At 46.5% G+C, this 18964-nt stretch overlaps 1 protein-coding gene across 2 annotated transcripts in view; it reads left to right on the top strand.

The window, feature by feature from the left end:
* The window catches only part of LOC126537746 (creatine transporter-like), a 113313-nt gene that overhangs the window by 80329 nt on the left and 14020 nt on the right, over positions 1 to 18964 (top strand). The window lies entirely within an intron of this gene.

Here is an 18964-nt window from a genome sequence, read left to right as displayed (position 1 = left end):
TAGTAATCATGAAACTGAAACTAAATATGAAACTATACGATTTGGGTGCAGCAAACTAGAACGCGGTCTAGTGGCGCGACCGGCGGCTGGTAGGGACATCTCGAATGTAGCGAAAGAAAGAGACAGGGGGTCACTAAAGCTGCGCCTTTAAGGGTATGACGCGATAGCTTTGTTCCCTTCAGTGGTCTTTAACTCTTTATTCTTACACAGTCAATTTTGTTTGTTCACATTCATTCTTTTATAACGGTTATCACATCACAGGTTCGGTGTTGTTGTATTGTGGTGTGGAAGCTGTTGCACTGTGCAGTTTACGCATACAACGCTGCATGCTTGTAGGGTCTTCTTGACACCTCAGTCACTTATCCTCCGCTTGTCGCGCCAAATGCGCCTGGCGTTCGCTATTGAGCTCCTGTCGGTCTCGATACAAATCCGTGGTTTGCGATGCGAGGCTTCGCTTCTGGCGTTTCGCCGCAGCTTCCCGCGCACGCATTTCGGCGTCACGAGACGCTCATTTGAGGGATCGCCAGCCGTTCATGCGCATGCGCGAGTAAGAGCAGGCGCGAGAGAGAGAGAGAATGGGGGGGCTTTTGCTCCTTGAATATATCACTCTGTCTACACGCAACCGGCAAACGGAAACCTCAGCAGAGCACCTGAGGTTGCTCAAGTGCTCTCCGGCGCAGGATGTCCAAGGCACCCTTGGGGTAGCGGGGGGACCTAAGCTGGAAGCAGGGCGGCCCGTGGGTTGGGGCCGCAGAGGCCGAAGCGTGCCAGGTGGTGTTCGAATATAAAAAAATGGTTGTCTGCGATAGTGGAAAGCCAACCTTGTACATCCCTGGCACGCGCAGGCCTCGGCGAGCTCCAACCCACGGACCAGTCCGGGTTCCTAGCTTTGGTGTCCCCGTTGCGGCTTTGGTGTGCTGGAGGCGCCGCCAATAACGCGAAAAAATGCCACGCTGTTGCAATTAGTAAAAAACACGCTAACTTTAGCCCTACCGTGCCCCGCGACTTCTGCAACACCAGTCAGAACAATGCCTCTGAAGGTACGTCGGACAGACTTTCTCGCGCCTGCGGCGCTGGTGCTGAGTCAGTCATCACCGGCGGCCTTTCAGCCACTTGCGTTCAACCACGGTTGCTAAGGCGCTATGCCTTCTAGGTTTTTAATATATGCGGCCCAGGCTCTACTGCCGTCGCTCCCGCAGAAACATCTGTGATGTTATTTCCAAGGTACATCGTCGTAAGGCGCGAGAAAGCTATGATCCGCCACGACTGACTTAGCACGGGGGCCGCAGGGGCGAGACGCTCCGTCCGACACAGCGGTCGCCAAATCGGGCGTCAGTGCCCGCTGCTTCACCTATTTTACCACGCCGACAGCCAGCGTCCGAGCGTAAACATACTCGACCCCACTCCGCAATGACGGCACGCCTATAGGGACAAACGCCTACAATACGCGCTAAGAAACCTCCGCCGTAGTGCCTAAGCAGAGTCATATATTCAAGGAACAAAAGCTCCCAGATTTTCGCTTGCGCGCTGTAGCATTTGGTGTCGGGCTTGTAGGACGATCGGAGGAACTTGGGGCGATAGGACCAGGCGAGCAGGATTTATTTACAGTATTTACATTTTAAACATGGGATACATTTACACAGTCTAGCGTGACTCCCAAATGGAGCACGCAAGACGACGCATACAGAAAACGAGCGCACAGCTCACGAGTACATTGACGAGCACAGAGCCCGACGACGAGCACACACTAGCCGCTGACAACAGCTGGTTTTATCCACTTCGTGTTCCCTAGATCCCTAGGTGAGGCAAAACGTTCGACGGCATCGTAAACAGGCCGCCCCTCTGCGGGACGTTTTACAAACACACAGACGCACACACAGGTTTCAGTGCCCCCTCCGCAGGCAGACGACCTTTGCAGCGCAGTCGTCGTGGTGTCCATTGTCCTGCGTCCCCGTAGCCAGGTGGTCACGCCCGAACCCAGCCGGCGCCTCTAAATTCCGGAGCTGCCGTAGTCCGCAGTTCTCCCAAGGAAGTTCACGGTTGGTTAGCGCTATCCTCGCTGGTTCTCTGAAGGGCGCCCCACCGCGGGTGGATCGAAACACGTGCAGCGGGCTGAAATAACTTGCACGTTGCCACCTAGGCAGGCCATTCCCAAAAGCGCCCGCCCTTACTAGCGCCATCGCACAAACGGCTGCCGATCCTTCAATTGAACGTCTCGTTTCGGCATCTGCTCCACCACGTGACTATGACGTGAGTTTCTCGACACGCCGTGGGCGCCGCCGCCTTTTCCGCTGAACGTCAGCCTTAACGCTATCGTGTAAAAATCACTGATCCCCGTCAGGGGCGCTGCTGCGCCTTTTAACAACAGGAAGGCGAGAATTTAGGTTTGAAATTTAGCATTAGAAACTCACGTGTTATGGTATTCAATAAAAACAGTGAAGAGACAGTGGCAATACAGGGCCAGGAAAAAAGCTCGGGTAAAAGAAAATAAGTATCTTGGTATATGGATAAATGAAGGCAATATATGTATAGAAACACAGGAAAAAACAATAAAGGGGAAGAGAAATGAAGCCATAATGAAGCACAGAGCGCTACGGGGATAGAATAGGTACGAGGTGCTCCGGGGTATGTAGAAAGGTGCCATGGTTTCAGGACTTACTTTTGGAAATGCGGTTGTTTGCACGAAATCAGGGGCACAATCAGGACTCGATGGCAACCAAAGGTCAGTGGGACACGTCGCATTGTGCGCTCACGGGAAGACTACAAATGAAGCTGTGCAGGGTGAAATGGGTTGGACAAGTTTTGAAGTGAGGGAAGCTCACAATAAAGGAAGAAAGTAAATTTGGCTGGTAGAGTGCTTAGGTATTTCTATAGAAAAAGCATTGATTCACAGTAGAGAAAAAGATAGAACTGCTTCTTTGTGCGGCTGGTGAGAATGATCACGTCGTATATCACGCATTCTAAGACACGTCGAAAGCTACGTATGACGCAATGGTCAAAAGTTTCACGATTACTGTGTGCCAAAAAAGAACGAAACCCACGGACGCTACGTATTCCGCGTGCGCGTTCACGAGGAAGGCGAACCGTTCGAGCAGCTCTTGCGTGACTTGAAGCTAAAGATCCAATCATGCCAGTTCTCCCATTTAACGTATTCACTCCTCCTGGACCAGATTGTCTACGGCACCACCATCCGCAAAGTGCGTCCGCGAATGCTCCCGGAGCAAGATCTATCGTTGGCGCAAAGGCTTCGCATGTGTCGAAGCGGAAGAGGTAGCCAAGAAACTGGATGAAGTGTTCGAAGAAACGTAGAAAATTGGCAGTGTAGAAATTGGCCGTCATCTACCATTCCCGTCTCTATGGCTTCATGGTAGGCATCTTGGAGTATGGTATCGACCCATTCATCGAGCTCTTTTAGGTTAGCGATGGGTGCGGGAGTTCGATGATCGCGAGCGTAACGACAAGCGCCCCACCTAGTATGCAGGATAGTAAGTTTACGTTTCCTGTAGCCCTTTAGAAATGCCGCGATAGTTAGAATGTTGGGATCACTTTCCAAGTTCATTTCAGTACAGTCCCGTACGGTTTTTTGCGATGTTTCTCACGAAGGCTACGTCGGGGGACGTATATCGACTCACATTGTTGCCAATGCGCGTGGGGCGCTCCGGGTCGTCTATAAGGGTGAAACCATAGGCTTGTGCTGTTTTCCAGATATTGTTGCCTTTATTTTCACCATTTGGGTAGCCCCAAGCTGAATGCCGGGCGTTAAAATCGCCTAACACTATAAGTGGTGCCTTATCGGCGTGCTTATAGGCTTTGATAATCAATTTCGATGTGGATGAACTTTTCTCTTTAGGGGGACTATACAAATTTAGAACGAAAAGTCATTGATCGGCCCGTTTATTAGGCACAATTACAATGAATCTGTACGCCACCTCCTTAGATTCCAAGTCAATTTCAATGGCTGTCAGATTTCTATGCACCATAAGCACCACGGCCGTAGAGCGGCTGCATCGAAGAATTTCTGTGTAGGTTGCATAGCCTGTTAATTGGGCTGTAATACCAATCTCTCGGAGTGCCAACATGTCGGGTTTTTCTTCCGCATCTTGAATTGTGAATTATTGGGCTCGATGTTTTTGTCTGAACCCTCTGCAGTTCCCTTGCCATATAATTATAGGTGCTCTAGCCATCGTGAACGTCTATGAGGGTCCAGCGAAACCTGCGTATGCCTTAGCTTAGCAACGCAATCCTGAGAGTTTACAGTGGTAGCGCCATTGAACACATGGGTAACGTAACATTGAGCACTATGTGGAAAGAATACAAGGAACTGGTCAAATTCTTCGTCGGCCTTCACACTTGTGAACAACGCATGTTTCTACAGATTCATCGCTAAAGGCAGCAGTCGTAACGGAATTCCCGGATTTTTGAAGGACTTGGATGAGTAAAGCGACCGTACAAGATCACATTACGTGACGGAGCGCAGTCCGTAGTGCCGCCAGCGAGACGCGTGCCTATTGCACTGAGAGACCCATTGCGGATGAAACTGGACCGCCTAGTTGTAGGGGGGATTATGCGACGCCTTCAAGAACCGCCAGATTCGATGAGTGGTCTTGTCGTTGTACCTAAAACGAATAGACAACTCAAAGTGTCTATCGATCCCCGACACATAACGCTAACATGAAATGTGAGCATTTTCAACTGCCCAAACGCGAGCGAATCCAGGCGCAACTGGCTGGCACGTCTTGCTCTTGGAAACTCGACGCAAATTCTGAGTTCCATGAAATTCCGCTTTCATAAAAGAGATTCCCGCCAAATTTAGCCGTTTCCCATGCAGATTGAGTTTAAAAGCTACATCGGACATACAATCGTAGGCACTCCTGCATACAAGCACTTCGAATGTAAAAGACGTGCATCTATTCCTTCGCTTGAAGCTGCAATTGTGTACTTCAAATAAATATGAAATGCCACGCCACAGAAGGGTGATACCTTCTACCGAGGACACACTTTTCCACTCGTTGCATTACATGACAGGGTATTTTCCGCGAGTTTAGGAAATTTGGCACTGGCCACTTTATTTGTCCACTCATTACGTGCCTAAGTCAATGCATTACGTGGCAGCGCTTACAGCCCATACTTACCGTAACTGAAGCGTAAGGTGAGCGAGAACTTCCCAGCTTAGCGAACGGTACTCGCGTAGCTCGTTAAGGATGTGCCTGTCACACCTTTCAATAAAGACGGTAAAAAGATTCGCTACAAGTTTGACAATCAGCGCTACGAAATATAGCAGTTTGACAGAACCAGTTCTAAAGTCCTGCTGGTGGAACTATGATCAGCAAGGGTACAGTGGAAATAGGAGAGATATCAGCGCCTGAATACGCAAAGGAGTAACAGCTTGTTCAGCATGACAAATCTGCCGAAATAGGACGCCTTACTCACAAAAGAGCCCGGCTTACCACAGTTTCTTCTTGAGCTCGACTAAGTTCACCTAGGTACTCGACAAGTCGCCATTAGAGGCCATGCAGGTGTTAAGCCGCGCATACAGTGGAGGTTGATTGCCGCAGCCAGATGAAATGTCTTATATCGGAAGACTCGGGCAACGGCCCTTGGAAAAGGCGCTCAATTACAGATTCAGAGCTGCACCCTCACCACCCGCTGAGCAAGGCGACCAGCCGACTTATGCAAGCACTGCAGCCCCAAGTGTCTGTGACCAGGTCTCTCTGAACCACTAACGAGGCGCCGCCCAAGTTGCTTTCAAATATCTTCAGCCTGTACGCTATCGCAAGACTTTAACGTTCGGCAACCGTGTAAGCACCTTTCACTGCACCGATTTGTCCCTAGAAAAACCTAGTACTAAAACGTAAATCTGTAGTAAAAGTACAATATTATAAGCGATATCCGAAATGTCAGTCGCAGCCTTTCAACTTGCCGCAAAGTGACATCGGCCATCTTGGTGTATAGGCGCGGTAAAATGAAAGTGATCGCTTGGTAGCATAATTCCTAGCCTATCTACTGCATTCGCGCTTTTTCTTTTGTAATGTATTCGTGCTACTGTTGGCTGCTATAAGCGAAGAAAGGGATCCGTGGCAACCCCGGCAATAACGTAGGTTGTTTTCGCTAATGCACACGCTATTCCGGTCCGGGTACTGCTGTTAGTATTTAACGGGGTCATGTAACTGACATCTCTTTGCTTCATGACTTAAGCACAATAAGTACAGTAACCACTCCAATTCTCGGCTCTTTTACCCCTAAAAAGTATTTCTGGGCAAGTTAGCGCCACGTCAGCATAATTAAAAAATGTGCTCACTGAACGAAAAGTTATTCGAAAAACTCCAGTTGATCCTTCGACCGTGATTATTCCTAATGCGAAGGCATTGTTCTTTTAAAAGAACGCGCTTTGACTTGTTGACACACTTTGAGCATATTAGGCATTGAAATATATTTTCAAAATGAAATAAAATAACACCTCGTGGATTGGAAAAGTGAATATTTCTGCGAAGACTGCACGATATTCAAAAAATTATGTTATAATTCGTGCCGAGTTTGACTTGTTACTTTGAGCGAGCCATTGGAGGCGTTATTATGGAAACTCATTCACTGAAAAGTTCAAACGCTTGGCAAAGAGAGCAGGTTTTACCAAGCGAGAAAAGAATATGGAAGAGCGATTATGACGCCGGTGCACGTTACTCCTGCACATTTCGCCGCGGCGCGCCCAAGCTGTCAGTTGCTGTACGACAAGCTGACGCACTGAAACGCTCCGCATGCACATTTACGCTGCTAAAACAAGCTTGCGCCAATATCACACGTGCGCTCATTTGACGTAGTTCGTCATTTCTCAACACGTGTTTCTTGGTTATCGACAGCCGTATTGAGACACCGCGCAAGAGGGCCTAGCCACGCACTTGCAGGATTGCTCATGTCATTGCTCTGTGCTTGCGGCTCCAGCCTATATGCGGAATGATAAGAAAGGTAAATCGGAAGGGGTAGATGCGAGCATACCTCAACTGCAAACCGCAATCGAGCCATTTCTGAATGCCATGATCCGTGAAACCGATAAGATTAAGCAACAAACTTCAAACATTTTTGTGCTAAGCATGACAGTGCAGGCACTTGCCCCCCATGCAGGCCTAGAAATGGCACGTAAGCCGTCCTCAAGTCCATCGCACCTGTCGAGAGACAATGATTCATCTGAAGCTTCGACGTCGAAGGCAGATACTCGACGCCCGGCATGGGGACCAATCAGATCGCACAGCGTAGGCTCGGCGCGGCTGGATCCTCATAAACGTTCACGATGGCTAGAGCACCTATAATTATATGGCAAGGGAACTGCAGAGGGTTCAGACAAAAACATCGAGCCCTATAAGTCACAATTCAATATGCGCAAGAAAAACCCGACATGTTGGCACTCCGAGAGATCGGTATTACAGCCAAATTAACAGGCTATGCAACCTACACAGAAATTCTTCGATGCAGCCGCTCGACGGCCGCGGTGCTTATGGTGTGCATAGAAATCTGACAGCCATTCAAATAGACTTAGAATGTAAGGAGGTGGCGTACACATTCATTGAAATTGTACCTAATAAACGGGCCGATTAATGACATTTCGTTCTAAATTTGTATCATCATCATCATCAGCCTAGTTACGCCCACTGCAGGGCAAAGGCCTCTCCCATACTTCTCCAACTACCCCGGTCATGTACTAATTGTGGCCATGTTGCCCCTGCAAACGTCTTAATGTCATCTGCCCACCTAACTTTCTGCCGCCCCCTGCTACGCTTCCCTGCCCTTGGAATCCAGTCCGTAGCTCTTAGTGACCATCGGTTATCTTCCCTCCTCATCACATGTCCGGCCCATGCCCATTTCTTTTTCTTGATTTCAACTAAGATGTCGTTTACCCGCGTTTGTTGCCTCACCCAATCTGCTCTTTTCTTATCCCTTAGCGTTACACCCATCATTCTTCTTTCCATAGCTCGTTGCGTCGTCCTCAATTTCAGCAGAACCCTTTTCGTAAGCCTCCAGGTTTCTGCCCCATATGTGAGTACTGGTAACACACAGCTGTTGTACACTTTCCTTTTGAGGGATAGTGGCAACCTACTGTTCATGATTTGAGAATGCCTGCCAAACGCACCCCAACCCATTCTTATTCTTCTGGTTATTTCAGTCTCATGATCCGGATCCGTGGTCACTACCTGCCCTAAGTAGATGTATTCCCTTACCACTTCCAGTGTTTCGCTACCTATCGTAAACTGCTGTTCTCTTCCGAGACTGTTAAACAGTACTTTAGTTTTCTGCAGATTAATTTTCAGACCCACCCTTCCGCTTTGCCTCTCCAGGTCAGTGAGCATGCATTGCAATTGGTCTCCTGAGTTACTAAGCAAGGCAATATCATCAGCGAATCGCAAGTTGCTAAGGTATTCTCCATCAACTTTTATCCCCAATTCTTCCCACTCCAGGCCTCTGAATACCTCCTGTAAACATGCTGTGAATAGCATTGGAGATATCGTATCTCCCTGTCTGACGCCTTTCTTTATAGGGATTTTGTTGCTTTCTTTGTGGAGGACTACGGTGGCTGTGGAGCCGCTATAGATATCTTCCAGTATTTTTACATATGGCTCATCTACACCCTGATTCCGTAATGCCTCCATGACTGCTGAGGTTTCGACTGAATCAAACGCTTTCTCGTAATCAATGAAAGCTATATATAAGGGTTGGTTATATTCTGCACATTTCTCTATCACTTGATTGATAGTGTGAATATGGTCTATTGTTGAGTAGCCTTTACGGAATCCTGCCTGGTCCTTTGGTTGACAGAAGTCTAAGGTGTTCCTGATTCTATTTGCGATTACCTTAGTAAATACTTTGTAGGCAACGGACAGTAAGCTGATCGGTCTATAATTTTTCAAGTCTTTGGCGTCCCCTTTCTTATGGATTAGGATTATGTTTGCGTTCTTCCAAGATTCCGGTACGCTCGAGGTTATGAGGCATTGCGTATACAGGGTGGCCAGTTTCTCTAGAACAATCTGACCACCATCCTTCAACAAATCTGCTGTTACCTGATCCTCCCCAGCTGCCTTCCCCCTTTGCATAGCTCCTAAGGCTTTCTTTACTTCTTCTGGCGTTACCTGTGAGATTTCGAATTCCTCTAGGCTATTCTCTCTTCCACTATCGTCGTGGGTGCCACTGGTACTGTATAAATCTCTATAGAACTCCTCAGCCACTTGAACTATCTCATCCATATTAGTAACGATATTGCCGGCTTTGTCTCTTAACGCACACATCTGGTTCTTGCCTATTCCTAGTTTCTTCTTCACTGTTTTTAGGCTTCCTCCGTTCCTGAGAGCCTGTTCAATTCTATCCATATTATAGTTCCTGATGTCCGCTGTCTTACGCTTGTTGATTAACTTAGAAAGTTCTGCCAGTTCTATTCTAGCTGTAGGATTATAGGCTTTCATACATTGGCGTTTCCTGATCAGATCTTTCGTCTCCTGCGATAGCTTACTGGTTTCCTGTCTAACGGCGTTACCACCGACTTCTATTGCGCACTCCTTAATGATGCCCATGAGGTTGTCGTTCATTGCTTCAACACTAAGGTCCTCTTCCTGAGTTAAAGCCGAATACCTGTTCTGTAGTTTGATCCGGAATTCCTCTAGTTTCCCTCTTACCGCTAACTCATTGATTGGCTTCTTGTGTACCAGTTTCTTTCGTTCCCTCCTCAAGTCTAGGCTAATTCGAGTTCTTACCATCCTGTGGTCACTGCAGCGTACCTTGCCGAGCACGTCTACATCTTGAATGATGCCAGGGTTCGCGCAGAGTATGAAGTCGATTTCATTTCTAGTCTCACCATTTGGGCTCCTCCACGTCCACTTTCGGCTAACCCGCTTGCGGAAAAAGGTATTCATTATCCGCATATTATTCTGTTCTGCAAACTCTACTAATAATTCTCCTCTGCTATTCCTAGAGCCTATGCCATATTCCCCCACTGACTTGTCTCCAGCCTGCTTCTTGCCTACCCTGGCATTGAAGTCGCCCATCAGTATAGTGTATTTTGTTTTGACTTTACTCATCGCCGATTCTACGTCTTCATAAAAGCTTTCGACTTCCTGGTCATCATGACTAGATGTAGGAGCGTAGACCTGTACAACCTTCATTTTGTACCTCTTATTAAGTTTCACAACAAGACATGCCACCCTCTCGTTAATGCTATAGAATTCCTGTATGTTACCAGCTATTTCCTTATTAATCAGGAATCCGACTCCTAGTTCTCGTCTCTCCGCTAAGCCCCGGTAACACAGTACATGCCCGCTTTTTAGCACTGTATATGCTTCTTTTGTCCTCCTAACCTCACTGAGCCCTATTATATCCCATTTACTACCCTCTAATTCCTCCAATAACACTGCTAGACTCGCCTCACTAGATAGCGTTCTAACGTTAAACGTTACCAGGTTCAGATTCCAATGGCGGCCTGTCCGGAGCCAGGTATTCTTAGCACCCTCTGCAGCGTCACAGATCTGACCGCCGCCGTGGTCAGTTGCTTCGCGGCTGCTGGGGACTGAGGGCCGGGGTTCGATTGTTGTATTCATATAGGAGGTTGTGGCCAAGTACTGCACCAGGGTGGCCAATCCTGCTCTGGTGAGAGAGTGCGTTACCGGTTCTGGTCACCGGGATCAGGCCGCACTCCAGGCCTGTTTGTGCAATTTTCTCAACACACGGTTTTTTTTTTCTTCTTTTTTTTTTTTTTTTTTGGTGGAGAATAGCGCGGCACCGTGATTTGAATCACGGTCCTCTTGCACTGGAGACGGATACTCTACCGTCCCCGTAGGAGTTAAATTAAAATTTAATTTATGGGGTTGTACGTGACAAAACCACTTTCTGATTATGCACGCCGTAGTGGAGGACTCCGAAAATTTCGACCACCTGGGGTTCTTTAACGTGCACCTAATTCTAAGTACACGGGTGTTTTCGCATTTCGCCCCCATCGAAATGCGGCCGCCGTGGTCGGGGTCCGATCCCGCGACCTCGTGCTCAGCAGTCTAACACCATAACCACTGAGCAACCACGGCGGGTCCCGCAGGAGTTGTACGCCTCATTTAACCTACAGTGGTGCCCTATTTGGTCAGTCAAGGTGGACCAATCTGAGCTCGGTTATACCGCATGGATGGCACTCGGCTACAGAACCTGGTATTTATGACCTGCACATGTGAGTGTGAGGCCATACATATTTGAAGATATATATCGTTCTTTTTTTTTTTTTTTTTTAGGAGGGTTCCCGTACAGTGATAAAATAAAGGACAAGGCATTAAATGAAAGAAAAAAAAAAAGAAATGGGGCGAAAAAAAAAAAAGGAACATAATAGGTGATTTGAACTCGTGACCCTTCGATGTTGCCCGGAAAGATAGCTCAGTCGGTTGGTTCGTCAGGCCCCAGGCTACTTTCAAGCGCCACAGCTCCTGCTCCAAGCCTCACACTTACTTCGAAAGAGACTCATGTTGTCCGCGATAGTCGGTTGGAAGGCATACTTTCTAGGAAAAATGGCCGCTCGAGGAGAAGAGCGAACTCCAGCGGCTTTAGAGGCTAGGAAAACTGCCTTAAGATATTTAGACTTGAGGGAAAGCTTCGTAAACAAACTATAACACGGCAATCAGCACTCGAATACGACGAGAGAAATTACTGAGACGTGGAAAATTCCCATGAAAAAAATCTGGTTTGCGAGACAAATGGTTGTATGTATTGAACCTCTTAAAAGATGAGGGGGAAATATGCGCTCACCGAGAGGGCATCTTCAGCACGGGACCACCCCAAGGCACCTTACAGAGATGTGGAGAGCTTCGCGGCCGGAACGAAGCATCCCTTCTCCGCCGGCCAAGAGGGGGAAACGCGCTTTCCGATCGCTCAAGGTTGCGCGGACAAAGCATAACTCTAGCGTCTAGGAAAAGCTTAACCAGGTGCGATGGCGGCACGCATAGCGTGGGAAGCTAGCCGCCAGAATAACTATACCAAGGACTGCTGCTGATGAGGGCGAAATACTTTCGTGTAATTATAATAACCCTAATAGGACTACTTTCGAAAAAAAAAGAAGGAAACGGCCCAAAGGGCTATACTACGAGAGCTATGACTGATAGTTTTCTATATGTATATATATATATATATTCATCTCATCTATGGGATCGCATGCGCGCGCTGTTGCTTTGTCTCTGCGTGTAGTATAGTTAAGAGAGCCAGTTTAAGGGCGGAGAAGAAGAAAGAAAAGAAAAGCAAAAACTGCAGCGCCGTGGTTTTAAAGCGCACCCGTGGTAGAGAAACGGAATGCGATATAAGCGTGCGTAGCCATGATACGCACACGACAACTGCCTTAAAATATTTAGACTTGAGGGAAAGCTTCGGTAACAAACGATAGCACACCAATCAGCACTCGAATATAATTATAACCCTAATACTAATTGTAAATATTCATCTCATCTATGGGATCTAATGCGCGCGCTGTTGCTTTGTTCTGTGTGTAGTAGTTAAGAGAGCCAGTTTAAGGGTGGAGAAGAAGGGAGGGAAGGAAAGTCTCTGAAGCAAAATTACAGCGCCGTGGTTTTAAAGCGCATCCCGTGGTAGAGAAACGGAAGGCGATATAAGCGTGCGTGGCCATGATACGCACACGACAAACTGCCTTAAAATATTTAGACTTGAGGGAAAGCTTCGTTAGCAAACGATAGCACGGCAATCAGCACTCGAATATAATTATAACCCTAATAATAATTGTAAATATTCATCTCATCTATGGGATCTAATGCGCGCGCTGTTGCTTTGTCTCTGCGTGTAGTAGTTGAGAGAGCCAGTTTAAGGGCGGAGAAGTGGGAAGGAAAGGATAGTCTCTGAAGCAAACTTGCAGCGTCGTGGTTTTAAAGCGCAACCGTGGTAGAGAAACGGAAGGCGATATAAGCGTGCGTGGCCATGATACGCACACGACAAACTGCCTTAAAATATTTAGACTTGAGGGAAAGTTTCGTTAGCAAACGATAGCACGGCAATCAGCACTCGTATATAATTATAACCCTAATAATAATTGTAAATGTTCATCTCATCTATGGGATCTAATGCGCGCGCTGTTGCTTTGTCTCTGCGTGTAGTAGTTGAGAGAGCCAGTTTAAGGGCGGAGAAGTGGGAAGGAAAGGATAGTCTCTGAAACAAACTTGCCGCGTCGTGGTTTTAAAGCGCAACCGTTGTAGAGAAACGGAAGGCGATATAAGCGTGCGTGGCCATGATATGCACACGACAAACTGCCTTAAAATTTTTTTATTTTAAAAAAAATAAAATAAAAAAATTTGTATAGTTCCCCCTAAAGAGAAAAGTTCAACCGCATCGAAATTGATTATCAAAGCCTATAAGCACGCCGATAAGGCACCACTCATAGTGTTAGGCGATTTTAACGCCCGGCATTCAGCTTGGGGCTACCCAAATGGTGAAAATAAAGGCAACAATATGTGGAAAACAGCATAAGCCTATGGTTTCACCCTTATAGACGACCCGGAGCGCCCCACGCGCATTGGCAACAATGTGAGTCGATATACGTCCCCCGACGTAGCCTTCGTGAGAAACATAGCAAAAAACCGCACGGGACTGTACTGAAAATAACTTTGAAAGTGATCCCAACATTCTAACTATCGCGGCATTTCTAAAGGGCTACAGGAAACGTAAACTTACTATCCTGCATACCAGGTGGGACGCTTGTCGTTACGCTCGCGATCATCGACCTCCCGCACCCATCACTAACCTCAAAGAGCTCGATGAACGGGTCGACACCATACTCCAAGATGCCTACGATGAAACCGCAGAGACGGAAATGGAAGATGAAGGGTGCCACTCCAGACTCGAGACTAGTTCACTTTTGGGTAGCACAGAAGAGCGTACGAAACCGATTGTCGTCACAAAAGCATAACAAAAACATTAACAAAAAGCTCCTACAATTAGAAAGGGAAATTGAGCAGCACTCCCAGTTCCTAAGCCAGAAATACTGGCATCAGCTTTGCGATCGAATAAACGGACTGCTGGGCAATAAAAACACATGGTTTCTGCTTAGGCACTTAATCGACCCTAATCAAACCAAGCCTGCGTCGCGTAAAAACATGCAAAGGATGTATTCTATCCTTCTCCAGGTATGATGACCTACGCATTAAAGAGAAAAAATCGCTACTTCAACGTTGAGAACGACTTCCCTATCTCAAATACCTACACAAAGCAAGAAACTGAAGCTCTCGATAAAGACATTGAGAAGGCTGAAGTTCGAGCTGTTCTTAACAGCATAAGAAACACAGCTGCGGCCAGTGAAGACTGGGTCACAAATAAGATGCTCAGAAACCTAGATGACCATTCAATCATATAAATTAGTGTTCTTCAAGACTCATGGGAAAACTGGCACCATCCCTCCCAGCTGGAAAAATGCAAAAGTCATTTTTATATCCAAACCGGGCGAAAAGCTAAACGTAGGAAACGTATGACCAATTTTCTTGACGTCTTGCTTAGGAAAAGTCATGGAGCATGTTATACTCCCAAGGCTTAACGACTACGCTGAGACGGAGGGGCTATTCCCTCACACTATGGTGGGTTTTATACCCACTCTGTCCACATAGGACATAATGTGGCAATTGCAACACAACATCCTGCAGCCAGGCCCTATCAGAGCCCCACGGACCATACTAGCGCGAGACATAAGCAAGGCCTTTGACGTTGTTACGCATCGTTAAATCTTAGCAAATCTGAACCTGATGAACGTGGGAAAGCGCAGTTTTGAATATACCTCAAACTTCCTCACGGAGAGAACTGCAGAAAGTCATCTGGGCGACCTCAAGAGCGAGCGCTTCACCTTAAGAGCACGAGGAACCCCGCAAGGAGCAGTTCTCTCCCATTCTCTTTTTAACATTAACATAAGAAAATTGCCACCCCTCCTAAGAGCTATACTCCACTTTAGCCATTCAATATATGCAGACGACATAACAATCTACACAAACACTGGGACAGATGGCGAAATTTCAGAGGCACTGCAAACGGATGTGGACACATCCAAGACTATGTTAAACTAAACGGGCTACCATGTTCTGCCCGGAAATCTGAACTACTAATAATCAGAAACAGAACAGACAAAACAGACAGCCAACAGGAGGTCTCCACAAAAGGGGTTCGAATGGAATCTGGCCCAGTCCCGCCTGTGCTGAGCATTCGGGTGCCGGGAAGGCTCATACAGCGCAACACCCGCAACGCGCAGGCTATTGCCGGGCTGCAATCCACTATCCGACAAATGTGTGAATTAATAAGAATAATAGCATCAAGGCACACAGGCATGAAGGAGGGGGACCTATGTCGGCTGATTGGGGGCTTTCTGATCAGTCGCATAGTGTACTCCCTCCCTTACTGCCACCTCAGTCGAGCGTATGGAGACAAAACGCCTTAATCCGCCTAGCATACAGAACAGCATGGGCCTACTCAAGTACATCAATTCGGACCAACTATTGAAATTAGGAATACATAACACTATAGAATACCTGACCGAGGCGTACGAAATGGCGCAGATTTTCCGTCTGTCTGGTGCACTGGCCGGCAGGTACATTCTCGACAAGCTGCGCCTAAATCCCATAATCGAGTCGGTGGGATGAATCCCTTGCCACAAATAGCAAGACGACAACTGATCATTAAGCCTATTCCTAAAATCATGCTCCCAGGAAGGCATGACAGTCGTCGTACGGCCAGAGCAAAGCAGTTGTGGGATAAGTATAAGGACGACCACTCTGTTGCCTATGTGGATGCGGCCGACGCAGGGTAACCGAAAATACGTTGTGAGCGTAGTGACCGAGAGCTGCCGCATTTTAAGCGCGGCTACAGTCGCGGCCTTCTCCGCCTTTGAGATGGACAAGACTGCGATTGCTCTAGCCATCACGAATGGCTTCGTTCATACAATCATTGGCGATTCAAAAAGCGCGATCTTAAATTACAGTAAAGGCACTGTTAACAGAGTGACGTAGCAAATCCTAAACAATTATTACCATACTTTCTATCAAACGGACAAACTTTTCAATCTAGTATGAGTCCCCACCCACTCTGGAAATCCTGGGAAGGAGGAAGCGCACCGCATTGCCCGAGGGTTAACAAGCCGGGAGGTGCACCACTCCGACTCTGATTCTCCGGGTGCGGCGGTGACCACATATAACGAAATCACTAACTTGTATAAAGAAATGAGGCGCACTAATCCGGCGCCTCATCGGGACCTTATCATAGCGCAGGCCACCGTCCTTCGCAAGCTTCAGACAGACTCTTTTCTCAGCCCACATAGACTGGCGATTATCACCAATGGTGAATTTAAACCGCTATGTCAAAATTGTAACCTGAACGAATTGTCAACACAAGACCAGATCATCTGGGGCTATGGGGGTTCGCCTTCCCAGAAAACGCTCTTGCCAGTCCCTTGTAAACTTACCTGGGAGGCCTTAGGACAGCCACCGAGCTTCGTCACTTGGGTCGAAGGAGTCACCCCCAACAGGGACTGACATGACATGCCGCCATTATTTTTTAATAAAGATTCTGTAACGACCACTATCAACTTACATACAAAAAAGCAGTGCAGAGTAGGCGAGCGCGAGAAAATGCGTGCGAGTCCCTATTATGTTCATACTTTAACGTGCTTCGGCGTCAAAAAAAAAAAACAGTACATGAAGCCAAATCATCACATTAAACATTCCTCTCACTATTGTGCTCCGTTTTCATAGTGTGTATGTGACCTAACTTGCATAGCCCCAATTCATACGCTTGAAGTGAGAATCTAACATGAACAGAGCAACCACAGTGCTCATTAGCTGCGTGCATGGAGCATTATTATCAGCTTCGACGAACAAGACTAGTACTGGAGCTTCGCTAGAATGCGACTAGAAGTGCTCACAAACGTCACATTACTCAAGCTTTGGCATTTTCAAATTAATGTAATATATTTTAGTGGTTTGGAGTGGAAACACATCCTAGGCACATCCTAGACATCCAAGGACATTCAAGCGTGTATTGTCATAAACAACACGGTGTACACCCTGCGCAAAAAGTGCAGTCTGCTATAGATACACAAACAAGGGTGCTGTATTGCTTTCAGAAGCGTAATTTTGGTAGCCCTAGTTTTTGATATGTCATGTACAATTAAATTAACCTCTGATATAGAGAATTGTGTAAAACACGTGAAACCCCAGGACTGCTGAAAAATATATTCTGCTGTATGCTACATGTTGCTGTCAGTCGTTCGGATGAAGGCAGCATGGACGTAATTTCGTTGGTGAGAATGAAGGAAAGCGCCCCATTGGTGTGAGGCATCCCTAACTTCCTAATTCTGCAACATTAAGCTCTATTGTGTGCATACACACACGCAAGATTTCGACATCATTTGAGAGGTGAGCAGCGAGAACGCAATGACCAGTACTTCCAGATATGAAAATGTATCGCATTTGAATGCATCTAACTTGCGTCCCATTGCGCAGACGCAGGAAGGAGGCTAGACAAGATGCTTGGACTTTAATATTTAAATTAAATGTGGCGACTAGCCTGTGCAGCCAAAAATAGGCAGGCTACTCAAGTGTTCGTCAGAGAAATGAGCTATTTATCTCAACTTCACATTTTTTATTCTGGTATATGGTTCCTTACAAGGTAGGTAATGCCAAAGATTGACCAGCGTGCACGGCAAAATTGCTTTAGGTTGGGAACTGTTAAGAGATAAATAATTTATAAGTAATTATTAGACTTTCTTCTTTTTCCTTGGTCTTTCGATATCATTTCTCTGCAGTTAAGTTATTTCTAAATAAACGGAAACTGGCATTTCACCCAGATTCTAGCTTAATGCATTTTTAACATTTTCAGTTCCTCCTTCCTGCTATCAAGATGAGATAGTAACTCACATAATTGTGCTTGCAGATCACCAACGAATCTGATCTCAAATATAGAAGGACATACGTGGACATACGACAATATCATGTTGAAGGTTCGACGGAAGCCCGTCTGATTGAGTGAGTTCTGATGAAACATGAAGCAATAAAACGACAGACACCGATCAAAAGAAGTAGTAAGAATGAATAAATCTTTAAGACGTTTCGACTTCCCTACGGAATCCTTGTGCACAATCTTGATTGTGAACAAGGCTTCCGTAGCGAAGCCGAAATGTCTTAAAGATTTATTCGTTTTTAGTACTTGTTTGGTCGGTGTCTGCGGTTTTATTGATTCACGATAATAATATCTGCAACAGCCGCGGAAATGCTCCCATTTTCCATTCTGCGACTACTTCTCAAGAGCTGTGGTTTTACTCTAAAATATTTTCTCCCTTGTACGTGTCAAGGACTTAGACATGAATGCATCACCCTGTGAACGGGCTTCTGCTTGCAGCTCCACACGAAGCTTATTCTTCTGCTCGGTGAAATCAAAGCAAAAAAAGGCAATTTTACAGCCACTTGTGACTGTTTCAAGGTAGTCCACAGTAGTAGTTAGGGCGGATCCTTCTGTGCAAAGAACTCTTTTTCTTACCTAAGAGTAAAGAAACAAGAAAACTATTTTCAGCAGCTCAGAAATCGCACTGCCGTGTGATGCGCAACATCTACGAACGCTGCTTCCCTCGCGCTCAGAAATTTATGGAAATGGCCGTGATTGAGCCCATACAACATGATAACTTTAACACCTGAAACAATAGTTTTCGGAACGCACGACGTGTCCAAGTATTTCTCATACAGAATGTGCTCTTGAAATATGCAGCACAATAATATTGGCTTTGAAAATCAAGCAACTTTCGCAGCTTTTATTATTGCGCCACAATACTTTTTTGTGACATATTTTAGTTGGCCCCGCTACAAAACGTGCACAGAAACGAACTTTCCAAGTTTTTATAGTTTTTTAAAGATGTCTTCCCCTGTCACCCTACTATGCTTCCTCTGGACTGAACAAAGGAGCTTTTTACATATATAGCTGTTTCCATGCC

This window comes from Dermacentor andersoni, chromosome 4 (genome assembly GCF_023375885.2).
Source record: "Dermacentor andersoni chromosome 4, qqDerAnde1_hic_scaffold, whole genome shotgun sequence".
Taxonomy (NCBI): Eukaryota; Metazoa; Arthropoda; class Arachnida; order Ixodida; family Ixodidae; genus Dermacentor; species Dermacentor andersoni.
This window is presented reverse-complemented; position numbering and strand designations above follow the sequence as displayed.